The 24789-nt window shown below is 37.0% G+C and overlaps 1 long non-coding RNA gene across 5 annotated transcripts; it reads left to right on the top strand.

Annotated features, from left to right (window-relative positions):
* On the top strand, window positions 1-21923 carry LOC121992864. Of its 5 annotated transcripts, none has more exons than XR_006115011.1 (3): window positions 1-352; window positions 451-609; window positions 20813-20891. It is a non-coding gene; the product is annotated as an uncharacterized LOC121992864 (long non-coding RNA). The 5 variants fall into 5 exon arrangements; XR_006115008.1 differs by lacking the exon at window positions 20813-20891 and adding an exon at window positions 2157-2868 and having other exon boundaries at window positions 451-605; XR_006115010.1 differs by lacking the exon at window positions 20813-20891 and adding an exon at window positions 2157-2868.
* The last annotated feature ends 2866 nt before the right edge of the window (window positions 21924-24789 follow it).

The following is a 24789-nucleotide window of genomic DNA, read 5'->3' as shown; positions in this document are numbered from 1 at the left end:
AGCACTTAGGGAGCCGCTCCTTGCCGAGTTCTTAGGGAGCCGCTCCTTGCCGAGTTCTTAGGGAGCCGCTCCCTAAATGCTCTATTTTTCCTCAGTCTTCATCCACCGAGTTCTTCTTCCTCTTCACCCGCCGACCTTTTCTTATTCCTCCTCACCAGCCGACTCCTTCCGCGATTGCTCCGCCGGCTATTTTTCTTTTTCTCTTCCGCGATTGCTCCGCCGGCTATCCCTATTTTCCCCTTCCGCGATTGTTCCACGACTGCTTTTCACAATCTCGATTTCTTCACGCTGTTGTAAGCGATTGCTGCACGCCGCTGCTCCACGATTGCTCTCTCGATTACTTCACGCTATTGTAAGCTAGAATTACTCCGCCGATTCTGTGATTGTATCTCCATTTTAATAATTGAGCGATAAGACGGCAGCATACCATCTAATTCTCGTTCATCCCAGGCACTTTTCTCTCCACTTCGCGGCAGGCAGCGACGATCTGCAGCAGTGGCGAACTCCGACGAAGACCGCGGGGCCTTCGCGACTCTCTGAAGCAGATTTTCTTGCTGCCTCTCTCCACAGTTGCAGACCGCAATCTTCCAGAGTCCCGTCCTCCTGTCGGTATCAACTCTCTTCTGCGGTTCCTCATCTATTTCTCATTCTGATTTGCCTGATTTATTAAATCCAGTTACTTGAACCTATGGTATTGAAAAAAATAGAAGACTTCTTGTACAACACAGTTATTAGGGAAGTTACCATAGAAGATGTTATGATTTATGTATTTATTCGTCAGAATACGTTAACATCTAATATAAATTGTGCAGAATGATATAATACATGGGGAAAATATGATATTTGATTATAACAACAAAGATACAAAAATTCTATTATATAACAATGAGTGACATTCTTAATGAGCATTGTAGATGAATCCCCATGAAATCTGGAAGAAATCAATATGAATCGGTAAATGATCGAACTTAATCTATAATACTATATCCTATCAAGTGTACTTAGTATGCAGTCTATTTGTTTACCTTGTAGAAATTAGATTTCACATCTGACAATATGAGTAATTGAGTTTGATCATTCAGTTGTGTCTCGTGAATCATTGCCTCCAATGAGCCATTGTTTGTGAGCATTGTTATCTGATCGAGGCATTCAACAAGCAAGGCTTTTGTATTTTCCTCCATTGCCTAGTGATCAAATGTGTACCACTAACACATGGTCTTTCTAAGATGTGAAGATGAAAAGTGAGGGTTGAGTGGTGTTGTTGTGGGGCAGTATCAGGTTGACTTGGAAGAATAGAAAAGGCCTATATAAATAAGAAGACTTGGAAATTTATTTGAAGACTTGTTCTCCTAAACAGAATCTACCAAAACAAACCTTACAAATTTAAATTTTTTTAAAACTTAAATTCCCAACCGATGTGCATGGCTACATCCCTGCAAGCTATTTTAAAACACTAGAGTTATTGTGAGGTTCATATTGTGTGTGATTTTTTTTTTTTTTTTTTCAATTGAGATCATTCACATTTAAATTGGATGCCAACTCATTGTTTGCGAATTATTCTATAATTTACTGAATATTAGATACTCCCATGTTAGTTTGGTTTAAATTGGTGATCTTCTAATATAGGGCACTGGGATCAACTTGAAGCTTAAATTTCCTAATGTCATCGTTTTTTGGCAGAAGATTATTCATTTGCATCAATTTTAATAATTTCAATATTATATAATATATATACATATATTTTTCTATTTATATAATATGGAACATCTATGGAACCCTATATGTGTCTGCATATGTAAGTTATCTGGTGAGTCTTTTAGAGATTTAAATCGAGATTTCAGTTCCAGATTGAAATAATATAATTTTAGTATCGTATCGTACCGTATCGATATAATTTGATATTATATATATATATATATATATATTAAAAATAAATTGTATATTATTTTTATATAATTTTACAGCATATGTTTCTCAAAATATCCGAAATAAATGATAGATAATCTAAAATATTTCCTAGACATTCATATCAATAAAAATATATACTTCATATGCTTAGGAATCTAAAAAGCGTAAATACCCCAAAATGATTTTGATGTGATCAACCAAGTCAAATTAGACTCTGCGTATTTGATGTCTTGTGTCTAAGCGTGCAGGGACTTAGAATACAAGAAGTCGAGCGGAAAACGTAGCTAGCGAGAAGGATGACATGAGAAGCAAGTCGACAGACTTGGTGCATCCGAGGGACTAAGTGTTGCAGAAGAGTATATTGGCGGACGAGAAGGATGCGCACAACGCTTTCGAGAGACGAGAAGCCGGAGCAGACGTCTATTTGAGAAGAAGGCCAGAGTTGAGTTTGGATGAGCTCAACTCTGGATGGCTGAAAAATCACCCAATCAACTTGAGCAGCAGCTGGACAAAGTCAACTATGTGTTGACTTTGTCCAAGCACCTGGACCAGCTTGGTACCGAACATGCGCCCTATTGTCGAGACGTTGCTGCAGATAAAATTTGGATCCACATCAGCGACAATCCAGACGCTCAGACCGGTTCAGGCGCTTGGGTACCGATAAAGATTTATCATCGCGGCATTGAAGAGCCGTTGCGAATAGATAAAGTGCACCACTGGAGGTGCCCGAATCCACTCCAGGTGCCCGGAGATGCCACGTCAACCAATGGATACTTTTGACCAGCAGGCTATACATAGAGCTCTAGTACTCTTCATTTCAACAACAATTGTTTACGAACTTTGTACTCCGATCTAGCTACTTGTGCTTTCATTACTGTAAGGGGCTTCTCCGCCTCCAAGAAAGGAGACTTTTTAGTGAGCTTAATTTTGTCTTGGACTAGCAACCTCTTTGGTTGCAAACTAAATAAACCTTGAGTCTCTTACATTCTTTTTATGTTATTATTTTTTGACTAACTAAAATGTGTTAACTTTGCTAAAGAAGAAAGCAAAACTGTTAATTTTTGTCTTACAGAACAATTCACCCTTGACCACATTGGGACTAACAAGTGGTATCAGAGTCCAACCGTGAATTTAGATATCTCCACAATAGTATGATATTGTCCACTTTGAGCCTAAGCCCTTATGATTTTACTCTTGGGTTTTACCAAAAATGTTTCATACCAATGGAGATATCTTCTACAATGGTATGATATTATATTCACTTTGGGGCTAAATCCTCATAGTTTTGCTCTTGGGCTCTACCTAAAAGACCTCATACCAATGGAGATATCATATTCCCTTATAAACTCATGATTTTTTTATGTGTTTTCAATGTGGGACTTTGTTTGCAACCCCAACAATCCCCCTTTAAACGAAGAACCACAGGCCTCCCACGTCTGAACCTTGACCCACCAGGTCTTCCTGCCCCTCGGTCCATTCGACCTACTAGGACTTACTTACCTAGACGCAACTAGGACTTCCTGTCCGGTGTCTGGTCCTCTTGATTCAGATACGGGAACACCCACTTCTTTTGTTTGAGGTCAATATTCTACTCACATGTCTTAATTATACCATAGATCTTGTGCACAGTCGACAGTTAGTGTAGAATCTAGCAACATGAAACACATAAAAAAAGCAAGTAATCAACTTACAGTGATCTCCCAAGACGAACTTGGTCACCACTTGATGTCGGAAGAATGATCACGAAACGATATCGAAAAGCTCTCCGCAAGGTTCACAAACTAAAACCCTCTGCTACCCGAATGTTCTTCAAGTTGCCTGTAATCACCTCCACGATGCACCCTATCTGTGATCTCTTGGATGCATAAGAGACACATAAATTTATAAGATGAAAGCATTAGTTTGTAACCGATGCTTTGATGGCTCTTAATCGCAATATACGTTGAGGGAGATAAATCAATCATCTCCTTAATGTAAACGTTGCAATTCTTTTGCAACATAGAATCTCCAACATCTCCTACTCGTCCAAGTCAATCCATAAAGGTTATATGGTCACATAAACCATGTCAGTCACATAAATTACAGGATGACCATGTCACAAAGGCTAGAGCAATATATTAATTAGTCACAAAGATTAAATAAGTCACACAAACTATATGATGATCAAGTCATGAAGACCAGAGCAAAACAATCAGTTACAAAGACTAAACAAGAACATTTTATCCATACTTTAAGGTAAATGGTTCGTGCGACAACAAACACACTGAACAATAATTGCTAAGAAGATTGTTACACCTTATATAGTTGCTCTATAGAATGAATCAAAAACATCAATAACTTGCTTTTACCCTCGATTAAATTATTTACATCAATATGAATATTTCTAATCCCTCATAATGACTATGATGTCAAGAGCATGTTCAACATCTCCAATCGACACAATTATTCACAATTGCATTTTATGTTTTGAACAAAAAATTAACTGACAATAGTGAATAAATGTCACAGATATAAATCAATCTTAATATTCCTTTTTAGCTATAATCTATTTATTTTAATCAGATGCTTTTCTAGTTATGCTCCATAGACCAAATCATCCATACCCAATAGGAAACATGCTAAAGTAATAAACACTGATCAAAACTTCAAGTAGACAACTAAATAGTCACTTAGGGTAAGATTGAAATTAATTTATAATTTCAAGAGTCTCACATAGTAGAGAAGCAAAGATCCATTTTCCTACTACCCTTCTTGTCGTCATAACACATATGGTATGAATCACATGTTACGATGTTATTCTCTTTAATAAAAAGAGCACATGTTTTTCTTAAAATTTAACATCGTACAGATTTAGATATAGACATACCTAATGTCTAATCATGAATTCAACATATGAATTCCAATATGCTTTAAGCAAATTCAGTAAATAGTGGATGCATTTACTTCAATCATTACATAAATGATCTTATCATGACACAATTATTAAGACGATCTTAACTTATGAGTATGCCTGTTTTCACAGCTACATAAGTTGTCTTATAAGCAACGGTCTTACCTTTATTTATACTTAATAAATAGAGATGATTGTCCATGTGAGTAGACCAATCTCAATTTGCCAACATGCTTATCGAGACTTTTTTTTTTCAAATGTAACAAAGACATATACACTGAATAGATCATGACATTTTTTATTTATTAAAATATCTTTACAATAAGTTACTTTTTTCGAAGTCCCAAAGACTTCACATGTCTAGATGTCCTTGAAATGACTTTTTAGTTAATGGCTTAGTAAAAGAATCGGTAAACATATAATGTGTAGGGATGTACTAAAGAACTATCTTTTTTTTCTTATCAACAATATTCCTTACAAAATTATATTTAATTTCTATATGCTTGCTTTTGCTATGATATTTGGGTCTTTTAGAAAAAGCTATAGCAGCTTGACTGTCATAGTACACTGCAATATGACTCCCACTGTCCTCAGTAATTTTCAGATGCTTTAGGAACCTTCTTAATCAGACAACCTCTTACATAGCCGCTGCACAAGCCACATACTCAACTTCCATTATCGACAGGGCTACATAAGCCTGCTTCTTACTGTTCCATTAGATGCCGCTATCATTTAGCAAGAAGGTATAGCCAGATATGGATTTTCTGTCATCAAGGTCCCCCGCCCAATCTGCATTTGTGTAGCCACTTAGGTTCATATATGATCCTTGGAAACAAAGACAATAATCCACTGCCCCTTTGAGATATCTGAATATCCTTTTCACTGCTTTCCAATGTCTCGATCCCGGGTTTGGAAACGACTAATTAAGCCAACAACATAACTTATATCAGGATAAGTACACAACATAGTGTACATTAAATTATCAATAGCACTGGCATATGGTTTTTTCTTTATTTCGGCTATTTCTTTAAGAGTCTTGGGATACATACTTTTACTCAAAGCAGTAGTCGCGCTACAGGTGTCTGTTCAATGTTACAATCTAACATATTAAGTGTTGTAGCATCTTAGTGATATAAGCTTCTTGAGACAAATCTAAAAGCCTTTTTGATTGATCTCTAATGATCTTTATTTCTAAGATGTACTCTGCTTCTCCCATATTTATCATGTCAAATTATGATGAAAGCCATGATTTAACTTTTATCACACACTTTATGTCACTTCCAACTATTAGCATATCATCAACATATAATGATAAAATGATAAGCTTTCCTTTTCTTTCTTAAGTAAACATAATGATCCTCATTGATTATTTCAAAACCATATGACAAAATGACTTCATTAAATCTTATGTTCCATTATCTTGATGTTTGCTTTAGCCCATATATAGACTTCTTAAGTCTACATACTCTTTTCTTTTGACCTTCAACAATGTAACCTTCTGGCTATGCCATATAGATTTTCTTGCCACGATTATCATTAAGAAAAGCTATTTGATGTAATTCCATGTCAAATTGTGCTACTATAGCTAGGATAACATATATTGATACAAACTTCACAATCGGGGAGAATGTCTCTTCAAAATCAATATATTTCATTTGGGTATATCCTTTTGCAACTAATCAATCTTTGTATCATTAATCGATCTATCTGTTTTCCTCTTTATTTTGAGAATTCACTTATTCCTAATAGCCTTTCGGTCCGGAGGAAGATCGACTAAATTCCAAACTTGATTCTTTCTCATTGACTCAATTTCCTCATCTGTTACAACTTTTTATTCTTTTCTAATTGAGCATCTCAAAGCTTCCTCAACTATTCGAGATTCTTCATTGTCGACTGGGAGAATCATCAATACCTCATTTTCAATGTCAAACCATCTCCGACGAATAATTTGTCGATTACTTCTTCGTAGGTTAGACTGTTGAGAAATTGACTCATTCAGTGACAAATTACTCCTATTAGGTTGACTAGATTCAGACATCTCCTGATTTGTTGATAAAGGAATATTATCCTCCTCCTCTATCTCATATAGAGGAATATTCTTATCAACTTCTCCTCGTGTTGAGAATTTAGTTTCAAGAAAAGTAACATCTCTTGACTCTATTTCAGAGATGGTTCCATCCTATCGCTTGCCAATGAAGACATAACCCTTAGAAGTCTTAGAATACCTTATAAAGATACGCTTCTTACATCTGAGTCATAATTTTTCATATTCATGAGTCTTATCTTGAACATAGGCAGCCACCCCCCAAGGTCTTAGATTACTCAAATCTGGCTTTTTGCCTATTCAACGTTCATATAGGGTAGATGAAACTGATTTTGAAGACACTTTGTTAAGTATATAGGCTGCAACTAATAATGCATCTCCCCATAGGAGATTGGAAAATTAGCTTGTACCATTATAGACCTAATTATTTCAAGAAAAGTTCTATTTCTTCTTTCAGCAATCTCATTTTGTTGTGGAGTTCCAGTGATAGTTGTCTAATAATTTCTCTTTCATTACACATCATCTGGAATTGATCAGACAAATATTCACTTCTAGGGTCAGTGCGCAATGTTTTAACCTTATGTTTTAATTGATTCTCAACTTCATTCATAATGAATGAAGCAATCTAATACTTCAGATTTATGAGAGATCAAATACACATGACCAAAACGTGTGAAGTCATCAATAAATGTAATGAAATAAGAACTTCCATTTCTAGCCTTCATATTCATTGGACCACAAATATCCGAATGAATTAATTGTAATGGTAATTTAACCCTAATAACCTTACCAAATGATTTCCTAGTTGCCTTTTTAGCAAGACAATACTCATATATAGACAAGTTAATCTTAGCATGAGTGTCTAAAAGGCTCTCCTTAGCAAATCTATTCATTCGTTCTTGTCATATATGTCCTAGTCTAGCATGTTTAATTTTATCATTAACATCAACATTATTAGTAAGAGCAATGTTTGAAAAATAATCATCATTATTATTTGGTTCTATACATAACCATGCCTAATTAACATAGAGTTAATTCGAAGTTCCACACAACGGCTATAAAAATTTACACAATAACCTAAATCAAGAAGACAAGTGATCGAAACCAGACTTGTTAAATCTCAAGAGCATACAGGACATCATGTAGAAATAAGGTTCGTCCACTACGTAGGTTGAGCTTGCAAGTGCCAATTCCTTTGACTTTAATTCTTGCATTGTTTCCCACATATATCCATTTGTTGCCAGCTGGTACTCGATGGTACTCCACATATGTAACTCGATCCTGAGCTACATAGTTCGTTGCTCCTGAATCTATAATCTATAAAGGATAAGAATCAGCCAACAGTACTATACTTGTAACATAATGCTCATGGAAAGAAGATAAATATGGATATACCTTTTTAGGCTCAGTACAATCTCGAGTAAAATGACCCTTCTTACCACAGTTGTAGCAAGTCAACTTGCTCTTAGGTCTTTGTCCATATTTCCTTCCTTTCTTCTTGATTTGGTTTTTCACTGCAACAACATTAGCCTCCTTTCCTTTTCCCTTTCCTTTCTTAAACCATTTTTTCTTATTCTTGGAACCAAAACCTTCAGCAATAAAAACTTGATCAGAAATCCTTGCAAATTCAATCCTCTCCGCCTCTAGTTCAATATGGCATGAGATGTCATTGAAAGTCTTGATACTCTCACTGTGAGTAAAGTTCTGTTTCACCGTTTCCCAAGAATCGGGAAGGGAATGAATAATTGTTTGAACCTGTTGTTTATTGACAACGTCTGACCAACAGTCTTAAGCTCTCGAATCATGTTACCTATCTCCCTTAGATGTTGAACCATGGTAACATTTGAGTGTTTTTTACAGTTATCAAACATAATTGTTAGCTGACGGAACTTCTTGAGATTTACTCCACTGTATTTCTCTCTAAGGGCTGCCTAAACAGTTGTTGGTTGCTACTCAGAAAACCTAGAGGTTCCACTGTACAAAAATTTTGTACAAAGGTCTGAACCTTTTCCTAGCTACCATGTGTTCTTTTAAATTAAATTTTGGATCGCCTGCGGAACTTAACACGTTTGATCCAAAACTTAATCTATTTGTTCTTTTAGGTTTTGACTTGGATCTCCTGCGGAACTTAACACGTTTGATCCAAATCACCTAAGTTATTAATTCCATTAAATATTAATTTCCAAAATTGGTTCCCAGTACTGACGTGGCGAGGCACATGACCTTCTTGGATATGGGAGCAACCGTCACCGACTAGACAAAACCTTTTAAGGAAAGCTAATATTTAATATCCTAAAATAACTTTAGGTCAACCGAAAAGAACAATCAAATCACAAGGAAAAGAAAAATAAAAGAACACTATATCGAAAACAAATTCGAAACACTAGAATCGTATGCCTCTTGTATTTAGTATTATTTCCAAAAATAACTAGTATGATGCGGAAAGAAAAATTACTAGTTATACCTTTTAGAAAGACCTCTTGATCTTCTAACGTATTCCTCTTCTAACCTCGGACGTTGTGTGGGCAACGATCTTCCGAGATGAGAACCACCTAGCACCTTCTTCTTCCTTACAAGTTTTGGCCATCAAAACTTCTCCTAGGATGAAGAGGTTCGGCCACCACCACCATGCTCCAAGGGATGCTAGAAAAGAGGCTTCTTTTCTCTCCTTCTTCTCCTTCTTAGTTCCGGCCACCAAAGCTATCTCCACCATGAGAAGGTTTCGGCCACACAAAGGAGAGGAGAGGAAAGAAAGGGCCGGCCACACCCAAGGAAGAAAAGAGGGAGAAAAATAATAGAGTTGTTCTCCTTGAAGCCTCCTCTACCCCCTCTTTTATAATCCTTGGTCTTGGCAAATAAGGAAAATTTAATAAAAACTTCCTTAATTCTTTTGCCATTGAAAAGAAAATTTTATTTAATTAAAAACAATTTTTCTTTTCAATTTTGCAATGGTCGGCCACACCAAGAAATCTCCAAGCAAATAAAATTTTAAACACCAATTAAAACTTCCTTATTTGCTTCCGGAAATTTATAAAAATTTTTCAATAATTTTTATCCCTTCATGATTGGTTTATAAAAAGGAAATTTAATAAATTAAAATATTTCTTTTAAACATGTGGATAAAAAGAAAGTTATCTCTAAAAATTAAAATCTCTTTTAATCTACAAATAAGGAAAGATATCAAATCTTTTCTCAATCTTTTGTAGAAACTAATAAAAGAGAATTATTAATTTTTAAACTCTCTTTTAAATCATGAACATGGTTAAAAAGGAAAGTTTTCTTAAAATTTAAAATCCTCCGTTAATCAACAAATAAGGAAAGATTTCAAATTTTAAACTTTCTTTTAAACATGTAGATGATTTACAAATTAGGAAAGTTTTTACAAAAAATTAAAATCATCCTTTTAAACTACAAATAAGGAAAGAGATTAATCTCTTCTCTTAATCTTTTGTAGAAAACTATAAAAGGAAATTTTTAATTTTTAAACTCTCTTTTAAAATCATGATATCCACATAAGAAATAATTTTAATAAAAATCCTTTTTAATATTCTAGTGGCCGGCCACCTAAGCTTGGGACCCAAGCTTTGGCCGGCCACCTACATGGCTCATCCACTTGGCCTTGGCCGACCCTAGCTTGGGTTCCAAGCTAGCTTGGCCGGCCCCATTGGATGGGTAAGAAGGTGAGTATGCGGTGGGTATAAATCTCTATATACTAGAGGCTACGATAGGGACCGAGAGGAGGAATTGGTTTTGGTCTCCCGATAAAATTAAGCATCCCGTGCTCGCCCCGAATACACAACTTAATTTTATCAATAATAATTCATTCCACTAGAGAACTATTATTGAACTACCGCACCAATCCCAAATTACATTTGGCTCTTCTTATCATGAGTGTGTTAGTCTCCACGTGTTTAAGATAACAACGTCCACTAATTAAGTAAGTTCGACAACTTACTTAATTAATATCTAGCTCCAAGAGTAGTACCACTCAACTTCATCATCATGTCGGACTAAGTCCACCTGCAGGGTTTAACATGACAATCCTTATGAGCTCCTCTTGGGGACATTCTCAACCTAGATTACTAGGACACAGTTTCCTTCTATAATCAACAACACACACTATAAGTGATATCATTTCCCAACTTATCGGGCTTATTGATTCATCGAACTAAATCTCACCCATTGATAAATTAAAGAAATAAATATCAAATATATGTGCTTGTTATTATATTAGGATTAAGAGCACACACTTCCATAATAACTGAGGTCTTTGTTCCTTTATAAAGTCAGTATAAAAGAAACGACCTCTAATGGTCCTACTCAATACACTCTTAGTGTACTAGTGTAATTATATAGTTAAGATAAACTAACACCTAATTACACTATGACCTTCCAATGGTTTGTTCCTTTCCATCATGGTCGTGAGCTACTGTTTATAATTTATAAGGTACTGATAACATGATCTTCTGTGTGTGACACCACACACCATGTTATCTACAATATAAATTAATTGAACAACTACATTTATCACAAATGTAGACATTTGACCAATGTGATTCTTATTTCTAGATAAATGTTTTATACCAAAAGCTAGGCTTTTAGTATACATTCTAACAATCTCCCACTTATACTAAAAGACTAAGTTGCCAGATCTGCTGCCATACATCTGATTCCCATGCCTTTCAAAAAGCTCTTGCCTTAAGGACCTTAGGTTATCATCTGATGCAATCTAGGCGGCAACAACTTCTCCTCGTTATACAATTTCTCGTATTGGGTAGTACTTGCGCTCTATTGTGTTTACTTGCCTTATAGACTCATGGTTTCTTCGAGTTTGTTCTACATGCACCATTATTATTACATTAAATTGTAATAATCTTTGACAAACAGAAATCATATCTAAGTCTATCTTGAGGTAATTGTCATTCAACTTTTATGGCTACCTCGAGGCTTGCCATATACTCATGGTGGAGTCCAAAAACACCTATGCTTATCACTCTTCCATAGTTATGACTTTTCCTCCTAAAGTAAACACAAAACCCGAGGTCGACTTATTATGTCCCTATCCGATTGGAAGTCAAAACTCGTGAGGGACCAAATTAATCGCCTTGTAAGCTAGCATATAATCTCTGCGCTCTAAGGTACTTTAATATATGCTTTCCTGTCCAATGTCCTTGTCTAGGTTACTTTGATATCTCCTAACTATGCCCTTTAAACAGTTTCATCTCGCATAGCATACATTAGGTTGTCTAACTGCAGCATAAAGAACGCCTACATGTCCTCAATCTCCTTTGATGTCATCAAGACATCTCTTTAGATAAAGACACTCCACGCCTAAAAGGTAAGAAACCTTTCGAGAGTTTTGCATGCTTAAACGAGCAAGGATTTTCCGATGTATCAAGCTTGGGATAAGTAAAATATATTTTTCTTTCGATCCCTTATTACTTTGATCTCAAAAATATATACATTCTCCCAAGTCCTTTATATCGAATTATTTGGACAACCATACCCTTACTTCTGACAACATTTTGATATTGTTTCCAACTACCAAAAATGTTATCTACGTATAGTTCAAGAAATACCACCGCGTTTCCATCACACCTTTTGTATACACAAGACTTATCCGTTTACTCAATAAATCCATAGGTCTGGATTACTTTGATAAACCGGATGTTCCAAGACCTTGAAGCTTTGCCTCAGTCCATAGACTGATTGAGCTTGCACACAAGATGCTCTTAGCCCTTTGCAATGAACCCTTCTGGTTGCTTTATATGGATGCTTTCATCAAGACTTCCATTAAGGAATGCTGTCTTGACATCCACTTGCCAAATAGATAAAAGAATCTGAATAGACTTAAGCATGGCTACCAGTGAAAAAGTTTCCTTTTTCATCAAGCCTTGCTTTGAAAGTTACTACCTTCCTTTCTATCTCTCTTTTCCTATTATAGACCTTTTTACACCCAAAGGCTTTTACACCATTTGGTGGTTCTACAAGCTTCCAGAATTTATTAGAATACATATATTCTAATTCTGTTATTTATTACTATTTACCAAGATATTGCATCTTTATCTTGGAGTGTTTCGTCATATGTCCGGAGATCAGGTTCATGTCCTCCAGGGATCGAGTCCAAAAACTCTCCCAAAACATGAATCTTTTTAGGTTGCCTAACAACCCTCCCACTATGACAAGACACTTTCTGCAATTGTGTATCATTTGTGATATGTGTTGCAATTTCCTTGTGGTATCTCATCTTGTACAGTTGGTACTAGATTAGACATGCCTTTTATTATTTCCTTAAGAACAAATTTTCTTATGGGCACATGGTTTATTATATAGTCCTTTTCTAAAAATCGGTCATTGATGCTAACAATGACCTTATGATTTTTAAGACTATAAACCTACTTTCATTTTACTAGGATAACCCACAAACAAGTGAATTCCTGTCCAACTTATCATTGTCTCTCTTCTGCATATGTGCTGGACTATGCTTCGAAATAGGCTTACGCATATTCAGCAATTCTATATGAGTAGAGAGTTCTGACTTTAGAAGGTACTATATTCACTCCCATTTCCATAGTATATCCTTAAAATGATTTTGATAATATTCTTTAATAACTCATCAATCTACTTATTTCCATAAGAGTCCTATACCTTCCTTTTCCTACACCATTCTGTTGGAGTGTACCAGGTGCAGTTAGTTTGGATTGAATCCCTACTTCTGATAAATGACTCCTAAATTCTCCCAAGAGGTACTTGCCACTACGATCTTACCGTAGTGTCTTGATACTTTTACTTTATCGTTTCTCCACATCAGCCTCGTACTCTTTGAACTAATCAAAGCACTTAGACTTGCGGCACATCAAGTAAATATATCCGTATCTCAAATAGTTGTCTTTGAAACAACCTCTTGCCTGGATGCTCATAGGATCACACAAATCAGAATGAACCAATTCCAATATATCTTTGACTCCTTACCCCTTAGACTTAAAAGCTTCTTGGTTATTTTTCCTTCCAAGTAAGACTCGTAGGTTGGAAAGATTTTCACTACTAATGAACCCAAAATTTCATCAGCTACCAATGAATCCTACTCAAGTTAATATAACCTAGCCTTAGAAGCCAAAGATATAATTGGTTCATTTTCAAAGGTTACTTTCTCTTAAAGTTAGAAGATGTGTTACTAATTTCCATTTGTTGCATCGTGAGAGTTATTGGATTTATAAATTGCCAACCAACGTACTTCCCTCTTTTTCTTAATAACAACTTTGTTATTAAAAGAGGCAGAATATCAAGTTCTTTGAATAGTTTAGAAACTGAAAACTAGTTCTTTCTAAACTTGGTGCGTAAAGACAATTACTCAAAAATCCATGTTTTATTCTTATCAAAAGATAAACATCTCCCACTGCAACAGCTACCATTTTTACAGTAGTGCCCATGTGGACGGTGTTTTAATTTTCATTTAGTTGCCGGGTTTCCTGGAACCCTGCAATGAATTGCGGACATGATTAATGACATCTGTATCTACACTCCAGGTTCTGGTAGATAACACCACTAAACATGTTTCAACTAATGAATTAAATACACCTATATTGTTCTTAGTTCTAAGAAGACAGTTTACCTTAATGTCCAAGTCCTATTTCCAATCATTACAATTGGGATTACTAAGTCTTTCTTATAGTATGACTACTAGGGGATTGACAAACATTTTAAATCCTAAGAATCACAAAAATACTTGGTCAAGATCAACTCCTTAAAAATCCCCATGAATTTTGTATGCCACGATAGTGTGGACGTATACAAAATCGAAGAGGAGATTTTATTCATTAATTTTATTATCTCGTCAACTTTACTTTATGATGAATAAAATTAATAGTTGATCTGTCTTTGATCAAATATTTGGTCAAAAACTTTTGAATTTTAAAAAAATATTGATTCCTCAAACAATATTATTTAAATTCACCAACACCTCAAACACCGTGAATTTTGCATGCCACGTTAGTGTGGACGTATACAAAATCAATCATTTGTAAGAGGGGTTTTAACCCTTTAATTTTATTATCTTGTCAACCTAGTTTTATGACAAATTAATAGTTGGTTTCATTTGGTCACACAAATAATAGCAGTGACTCCGATGGGGAGGATACTATTAGATGTGTCTAAGTGTATACCATTACTTGACACTAAGTCCATTAATAAGATTATGCCCCTTCCGTTGGGGAAGATCACACGCTCTTAATTAACTTCCTATAGTCATCCAAAATGGAAGTCGTTCTAGTGATCCACAAACAAGCTCATCCGATGAGGAAGACACTTAGAGCCAACGCCAAGCTTGTTTGCATCACTTACAAACCAAGAATGGAGACCATGGATTTACTTAAAATCCCTCTCCACTTAGTTATTTATAAATGAGGAATTTTAACTATGCTAGCCTACTAAATATATAAACTAACATGCACACACACAAGACAATATAAAAGCAATAAATAGAAAATCTAATTTTCAACTATTATGGTTTTTTCTCTTGTTGTCCTCAGTGTGTTGTCATCCCAAGCTTGCCATATTTCGCCACCGCCACCGGGTCTCTGTCGCATCCATCTTGCTCCTAGTTCATTGCGCCTCGGTCCTTAGAAGGTTCCACGCTTTGCAAGATTCGATCCGACATAAATAGAATTTTACATTTGATCCTATATTCCGGAAGGAATGTACATGTAAACTAGATCGAACATAAAATAAAATTTACATCCATCGATCTTATATTCCATAAAAGGAATGTACGTGTAACTAGATCAAAAATAAAATCCTAATAAAACTAAATCCACCTCCTGTATTTTATAATACAATCACGCACACACAATAAAATGCCCTCGACATGTCAGGGTCCAATCACACATAATAACTATAAGCCATAATAGTTGGATCTCGATTCACAAAGTTAGCACATCCTACTATTAACCTGCATAAATTATGTATGACATATGCGTAATTAAACTAATACCAAATACACAGAGGCAAAACCCTAGCTCGATACCAATTGTTGGTTGCTACTCGGAAAACCTAGAGGTTCCACTGCATAAAAATTTTGTACAAAGGTCTGAACCTTTCCTAGCTACCATGTGTTCTTTTAAATTAAATTTTGGATCGCCTGCGGAACTTAACACGTTTGATCCAAAACTTAATCTATTTGTTCTTTTAGGTTTTGACTTGGATCTCCTGCGGAACTTAACACGCTTGATCCAAATCACCTAAGTTATTAATTCCATTAAATATTAATTTCCAAAATTGGTTCCCAGTACTGACGTGGCGAGGCACATGACCTTCTTGGATATGGGAGCAACCACCACCGACTAGACAAAACCTTTTAAGGAAAGCTAATATTTAATATCCTAAAATAACTTTAGGTCAACTGAAAAGAACAATCAAATCACAAGGAAAAGAAAAACAAAAGAACACTATATCGAAAACAAATTCGAAACACTAGAATCGTATGCCTCTTGTATTTAGTATTATTTCCAAAAATAACTAGTATGATGCGGAAAGAAAAATTACTAGTTATACCTTTTAGAAAGACCTCTTGATCTTCTACCGTATTCCTCTTCTAACCTCGGACGTTGTGTGGGCAACGATCTTCCGAGATGAAAACCACCTAGCACCTTCTTCTTCCTTACAAGTTTTGGCCATCAAAACTTCTCCTAGGATGAAGAGGTTCGGCCGCCACCACCATGCTCCAAGATATGCTAGAAAAGAGGCTTCTTTTCTCTCCTTCTTCTCCTTCTTAGTTCCGGCCACCAAAGCTATCTCCACCATGAGAAGGTTTCGGCCACACAAAGGAGAGGAGAGGAAAGAAAGGGCCGGCCACACTCAAGGAAGAAAAGAGGGAGAAAAATAATAGAGTTGTTCTCCTTGAAGCCTCCTCTACCCCCTCTTTTATAATCCTTGGTCTTGGCAAATAAGGAAAATTTAATAAAAACTTCCTTAATTCTTTTGCCATTGAAAAGAAAAATTTATTTAATTAAAAATAATTTTTATTTTCAATTTTGCAATGGCCGGCCACACCAAGAAATCTCCAAGCAAATAAAATTTTAAACACCAATTAAAACTTCCTTATTTGCTTCCGGAAATTTATAAAAATTTCTCAATAATTTTTATCCCTTCATGATTGGTTTATAAAAAGGAAATTTAATAAATTAAAATATTTCTTTTAAACATGTGGATAAAAAGAAAGTTATCTCTAAAAATTAAAATCTCTTTTAATCTACAAATAAGGAAAGATATCAAATCTTTTCTCAATCTTTTGTAGAAACTAATAAAAGAGAATTATTAATTTTTAAACTCTCTTTTAAATCATGAACATGGTTAAAAAGGAAAGTTTTCTTAAAATTTAAAATCCTTCTTTAATCAACAAATAAGGAAAGATTTCAAATTTTAAACTTTCTTTTAAACATGTAGATGATTTACAAATTAGGAAAGTTTTTACAAAAAATTAAAATCATCCTTTTAAACTACAAATAAGGAAAGAGATTAATCTCTTCTCTTAATCTTTTGTAGAAAACTATAAAAGGAAATTTTTAATTTTTAAACTCTCTTTTAAAATCATGATATCCACATAAGAAATAATTTTAATAAAATCCTTTTAATATTCTAGTGGCCGGCCACCTAAGCTTGGGACCCAAGCTTTGGCCGGCCACCTACATGGCTCATCCACTTGGCCTTGGCCGGCCCTAGCTTGGGTTCCAAGCTAGCTTGGCCGGCCCCATTGGATGGGTAAGAAGGTGGGTATGCGGTGGGTATAAATCTCTATATACTAGAGGCTACGATAGGGACCGAGAGGAGGAATTGGTTTTGGTCTCCCGATAAAATTAAGCATCCCGTGCTCGCCTTAACACACAACTTAATTTTATCAATAATAATTCATTCCACTAGAGAACTATTATTGAACTACCGCACCAATCCCAAATTACATTTTGGGCTCCTTCTTATCATGAGTGTGTTAGTCTCCCTGTGTTTAAGATAACAAACGTCCATTAATTAAGTAAGTTACTGACAACTTACTTAATTAATATCTAGCTCCAAGAGTAGTACCACTCAACTTCATCATCATGTCAGACTTAAGTCCACCTACAGGGTTTAACATGACAATCCTTATGAGCTCTTCTTGGGGACATTCTCAACCTAGATTACTAGGATACAGTTTCTTTCTATAATCAACAACACACACTATAAGTGATATCATTTCCCAACTTATCGGACTTATTGATTCATCGAACTAAATCTCACCCATTGATAAATTAAAGAAATAAATATCAAATATATGTGCTTGTTATTATATTAGGATTAAGAGCACACACTTCCATAATAACTGAGGTCTTTGTTCCTTTATAAAGTCAGTATAAAAGAAACGACCTCTAATGGTCCTACTCAATACACTCTTAGTGTACTAGTGTAATTATATAGTTAAAATAAACTAACACCTAATTACACTACGACCTTCCAATGGTTTGTTCCTTTCCATCATGGTCGTGAGCTACTGTTTATAATTTATAAGGTACTGATAACATGATTTTCTGTGTGTGACACCACACACCATGTTATCTACAATATAAATTAATTGAACAACTACATTTATCACAAATGTAGACATTTGACCAATGTGATTCTTATTTCTAGATAAATGTTTTATACCAAAAGCTAGACTTTTAGTATACATTCTAACAACAGCATGAACTGATGGTAATGTCTCATACTCAAATACCAGGTCATCCACCATTGAACTAATCAATAATCCCTTAGCAATGGAGTACTTTCTTTTCCATGCTTTCTAGACATCAAGGTTACGTCTGTACTGCGCTGTAGAACCATCAGCCGGTTCTTCCATGAATCGATTTACAGTCTCTAGAACTTCTTATTCCTTAAGAACGTATTGTATTTTGAGGTGCCAGATTTTATAGTTATCTTCATATAATATCTCCTTTATTAAGTTCAGCTATGATCTTCTTAGTTGCCATAATCTATATAAATACACACATTATTTATTATTTCAGTGTAATTCATGTATATGCAATTAATTATTGACTCAGTGTAAATTAGAATTGGTTTACAAAATCAAGTAATAACTATGTTTTCACTCATCATTTGTATGTAACAATTTAATCAACATTGATCAATTATATTACACACATTCCATCTAATGAACTAATTATTTAATATGAACGGATCATATGAACTAATCATAAATAAAATGAACTAATCATTTTCACATAAACTAATCATTGAATATGAATGAATCATATTACATAATTGTTTTTCTTTTTCATAGAATATAATACTGCTTGTACAAAAATAATAGTTTCCACTCCATTATTTTCAAAAAAAAATAAAATGAGCTAAGATTGTTTGTACATAACGACAATAAACATAACACTAATAACATAAATAAACTAGCACTACTCCCACTAGAAAATATACTAGTGCAGTGTGTACTGCTATCCTATTTATGCCGGACTCGACAATGGCAAGACCAGCCTCAGATGTATTCATTAGATCCATTTCTAGATCCACCACACATTCTTTTGGACCCTCCTCTGATTTTTCAAGATCCATCTCTAGATCCCCTGCGAGATATATTTTTGGATCATCCTCAAATTCTTCGAGATCCATTTCTAGATCTTCTTTAAATTCTTTGAGGTTCATGTCTACGGGATTTGGATTCTCCTTAGATTCTGCAAGATCTATTTCTTCGGGATCTAGATCCTCTTCAGATTCTTCAGGATTCCATTCCAATTGAAGTAACTTTGGCACATCTCCGAATATGAGATGCACCCTTTAGAATAATCCCATAGTTGGTGTGTTATATTGTAAAATACCAGAAAATAAGGCGAATATTAATAAGGGAATTTTCCGGAATTTTTGGAAATTTTTCGGAGCTCGTACGGACGAGTTGACGGGGATAAAAACGGGGTCAAGAAAAGCCTGTTTAGGCTACCCCATTTAAGTGAGGAAAAGTTTATATATTTAATTCTTATTTTCTTTTTCCTTATTTTGATTTCCCGTTTTCTTTTTCTTCCCTTGACGCCGAACCCGTGCCATTTCCTTTCCCCTCCCGCGCGTGCCGAAGTCCGACGCCGAGCCCTAACTGTCGGCCCGGCGGTTTCTTCCTCGCCGAAGCTTTAAACCCCTCGGCCACCTACTTTTCTTCTTTCTCCTCATCTCCCTCGCGCGCACACCCTGCTCTCCTCCTTGCCCTAATCGCCGACGCCCCCTCCTCACTGCCGCCTTGAAGCCAAGCGCCACTGCACAGAGCCGGCGCCCTAGCCGTGCCGCTGCCGCACGGAGGTGCCGCCGGCATTCTCTGTGCCCTAGCCAGCCCGATCACCACAGCGACGCCGGTCTCACTTTCACCTCCTTCCTGAGCCGCATCGTGCCTTAGGTTTCCTCTTGTTGTCGGATTAGGTATTATTCAGTCATCACTAGATTTTTCTTTCACCGAATCTTCACTGTCATCTCTTTACCGTGCCCTAATGTTTCATGCGTGCATTGTTCAGATTCAAGGAGGAGGGCCGACAGAGATTAGAGGTTTGATGCTTGATCAGTGACATCCTGTTGGGTTCGGTTGATATTTGTGAGGTGAAGTAGGATTTGTTGTGGGCTATTTCTATTCCGGCAGTGAAGTTCTAGCAGGAGGTCTTGACTGTGGAGGACCTTTAGTCCAGCAGCCACCCTAGGTCCAGCAACAACGATCTTTGCTATTGAGCCGCAGTGGCTGTGATTGAAGGTGAGTTGCACAGATTGATCTAGAATTATGTTATCATTAGTATGATGAATGAGGTTATGTATAGAATTGGATTGGTATTGAATTTAATCCATTGCTTGTTTCGTTACATGGGATCAATCCATTTCTAAGGAAGGATAAGGTTATTAAATGGGTTAGAGATTTTTATTTAGCTATATAGCTAAATACATTATCTGTTTGATAAACGCAGGACTCTGATTCGAGACCGTATCTCGACGGGTATCTTGATTATCGGATTTGGACCATTTTATCGGAGGCGGGTACTTTTGACTTATGCCATTTGATATACATAGTAGTGAATTTAACAAGTTGCATTAATTATGTCCTTTATTTGTTTCGGTTAGTCACTACCCAATATCTGATACATGATTGATTGATTGCTTGATTTGCATCCAATGTATACTTTATTTGTTTATACATGCTTATAAGGGGTAGTGATATGCCATGTTTCACCATGTTCAGGACCTAGGTTTTATACCTTTTGTGTACCTTTGATTTGATTTGATTCGTTGACCTATGGTGCACTTTTATATACACATGGATTAGGTCAGGATATTTTGTGGTTAGTGCCATGCACCATTTGCATGATTGCATGCTGTGCGATAGTCCGCTCCATTATTGTTGAGCACATCGCCAGTTACATGGATCTGCACACACCACCACTCATGGGTTAGTGGTCGATTCAGGCAGAGTGTGTTGCAGCAGGGACTCTGTTAGGCACCGTTGGTCCGCTCATGGGTAGTGTGACACAATGTGTTATCCGTGATTCCTCCCCGTCGTGTCTGGGAGTTGAGAGCATTCGCTCCCCATTTATGATTTGGGGTGGAGGATAGGTATACTCAAGATCCGTCCACTCGGTCACTCATCGGGAGTAGTGACGACAGAGTGCACGTTTCTACCCACTCGGCCTCACTATTGTGTGAGATGATCGACTGACGTCAGGGGTGTCATTGGCATCATACGCATGATGCATTTATTGCTGTGTTTGCTGCATTTATACTGCATATTGTTGGATACCTATATTTGACATACATACAGGTTTTCATCCCTCGGACTGTTTGACCTTATACTCAGGACCTGGTTAGTACAGTATTCTCCTGTTTACTTCAGATGCATTTTTATCTTTCTTATCAGGAGACTGTACGCATGATTAGTGCTAGGTGTTATTTCCCTACTTTGTATATCAATTGTACCTGCTGAGTGTTGGACTCACCCCGCCTCCATTGTTGTTATTTTCAGGTTGATGCTGTCCGGAGGGAGTTCCAGTCGCTAGTCCTCACTGCACGTAGTGCTAGATCCCTGCAGACCTCGAGGATTTATTTACCATTTGGTTTGGTTTTTATTTGCTTATGTGTGTACTTGGTTATTTGGATACTTGGACATCGTATGTTTTTCTTTTGATATTGATGGATGCTCTATTCGATATGTTTTTACTACATGCCTGCCTGGATGGCAGAAGATGTGAGTTTCGTCGGATTTGAGTTTTACGAGTATAGTGGAGTAGGGTGGATTTCGAGTCAGTGTAGTATTATGATTATTATTATTAACTGCGTGGTTGTGACAGCCAGAGGCTGAATATCTATATAAACTGCGTGGTGATTGTTTTTATTTATTGTTAATATTCCAGCCGCCTGTGGCTGAGGTATATGAGTTATGTAGAAGTTTCAGATTGTCCGCCGTACAGGGGAGATGCTGCCGAAATTTCTTCGGACAGGGACTCCTCTGGGGCGTGACAATTTAGTGGTATCAGAGCCAGGTTGGCGATACTTGTTGACCTTCGGGTTTCGGATTTTCGAGATTTATCTGATACCAATTTAGTGGTATCAGAGCGAGGTTATACGATTCTTTGATTTCGTATTTTGGACATTTGGGATAACCTGATACCAATTTATTTGGTATCAGAGTGTCGAGGTTGGCGATACTTGTTTGATTTATTTTCGTGTTACGGATTTTTGAGATTTGGCTGATACCAATTTATTGGTATTAGAGTGGGTTATGACACCTGCTTTAGGTATTCTGGATTTTTGGATTAGCCCAAGTTTGCGAGTCAAACTAGGTAGTTGTTTGAGTGACATGGATTTTTCCATTACAATTGTGTTTGGATTTCCGTTTCGGATTTATATGGATTTCCGGTGATTTTTATGATCGGAAATTTTGAGTTCAAGTTGGGGACTGGACAGCGACGGAACATCTCCAGACGGTATATAGGTATGATGTTTAATTTTATAGTTTATGATAGGTATTAGCATTCTTTATTTAGTACCTGTCTGGTTGCTGTAGCACATATTACTTGTGATGAGTTAGCCATTGAGGATGGTTGACCTTATTAGAGATAAAGGATTATAATCTCTGGTGATTTTTCTTATCATACCATCAGTAGTGTTAGCTTCTGTTACTACTCGTAGGAGATGGATGCACATACCAGCCTCTGCTATTGTTAGCTGGGTAGTGGATGATACCTACATATTTCTATTGACTTAGCCAGGAGAGTTTTATACTCATATCTTTTGGATATTAGGGTACCAGGTACGATGGAAATTGGTCATTGGGGGTTACCATGTTTGATCATTGTTGAGAATGGTTTGAGGTTGAGGGATAGTGAATAGCTCGTCGCGTGCTCGTCGCTTGGCGTTGCTTGTTTCTTCAAGGATATGCAGCGAAAAATACAGAAACAAATACAACCACGCTAACACTAGGATTTTACTTGGTATCCACCTCCAAAGGAGGTGACTAATCCAAGGATCCACACCACGCACACACCCTCCACTATGAAACACTCCTTTTCGGTAACTACCGAGGGCGGAGAAGCCCTACAAGACTCTCAGTACAAGAAGAAGAAAGAGTAGTAAAGATTAAGTAAAAGCTTACAAGAAATGCAGTGAAAACCCTAACCCTAACTTCTTCCTCTTGCAATGGATCCGCCTCTTGACTTGGAAAGCCTCCAAGAACCTTCAAGAACTGGCGATCACGTGCTTGTAGAGAGCTGTGGAGAAGCGGTGAAGAGCTGGAATGAATCGGTGAAGATCTACCGCAGCCATCGTGCGCCTGCAGCTTAACGCCAACGGTCGGATCCCGATCGATTCAAATGTTCCGAATCGATCGGGAGGCTTGATCGATCGATCCGATCGAGTCCCGTGCTCTGAAGCGCGCTGGATCGATCCACGGATCGATCCGCGCTTATCGCGCGAAGCAGCATCGACGGTGATCAGACCTCTCGATCGATCCACGGATCGATCCGTGGCTCGATCATTGAAGAATCGGATCGATCCACGGATCGATCGAGCTCGGATCGATCCACGGATCGATCCAAAGATTTTGCCCAAACCAAGTCCCAAACCTCCCTAACCAACATCCGGTCAACCTTGACTGTTGGTACATCATGCCTAGCATCGGTCACCCTTGACCTGCCAGACTCCCCACCAGTGTCCGGTCAATCCCTTTGACCCACTTGGACTTTTACTCGTCGTGCCAAGTATCCGGTCACTCCCTTGACCTACTTGGACTTCCCAACACCAGATGTCCGATCATCCTTGATCCATCTGGATTTCCTTCCTTGCCAAGTATCCAGCCAATCCTTTGACCTACTTGGACTTCCACCAGATGTCTGGTCAACCTTGACCCATCTGGATTTCCTTCCTTGCCAAGTATCCAGTCAATCCTTTGACCTACTCGGACTTCCCAACACCAGATGTCCGATCATCCTTGATCCATCTGGATTTCCTTTGTCTGGCTTCACTCACCAGGACTTTCACCTAGCTTCACTCACTAGAGTTTTCCATCTGCCTAGCTTCACTCACTAGGACTTTCACCTGGCTTCACTCACCAGGATTTTCACCTGCCTAACATGCTAGTTAGGACTTCCCAGTCAAGTATCCGGTCAACCTTGACCTACTTGACTCTTCTTCGATCAATATCTTATTGTCAAACATCTAAACCCAAACCAAGACTCAGCTTGGTTAACCAGGTCAACCTTGACCTGAGGGATGTTGCACCAACAATCTCCCCCTTTTTGATGTTTGACAATACTACAATCACACTTACAATACCACATGTAAGTTAGGCTAATCCCATAGCCTCATTCTTCATGCCACTAGGTAATGAAAGCATAAGTTAAGCTCTTCATTCTCCCCCTAAGAGGGCAAACTCCCTCTAGGTAATGAAAGCCTA

Source organism: Zingiber officinale, chromosome 6B (genome assembly GCF_018446385.1).
Source record: "Zingiber officinale cultivar Zhangliang chromosome 6B, Zo_v1.1, whole genome shotgun sequence".
In the NCBI taxonomy this organism is placed as follows: domain Eukaryota; kingdom Viridiplantae; phylum Streptophyta; class Magnoliopsida; order Zingiberales; family Zingiberaceae; genus Zingiber; species Zingiber officinale.
Note: the sequence above shows the minus strand (reverse complement) of the source record. Positions and strands in the feature narration are given on the sequence as shown.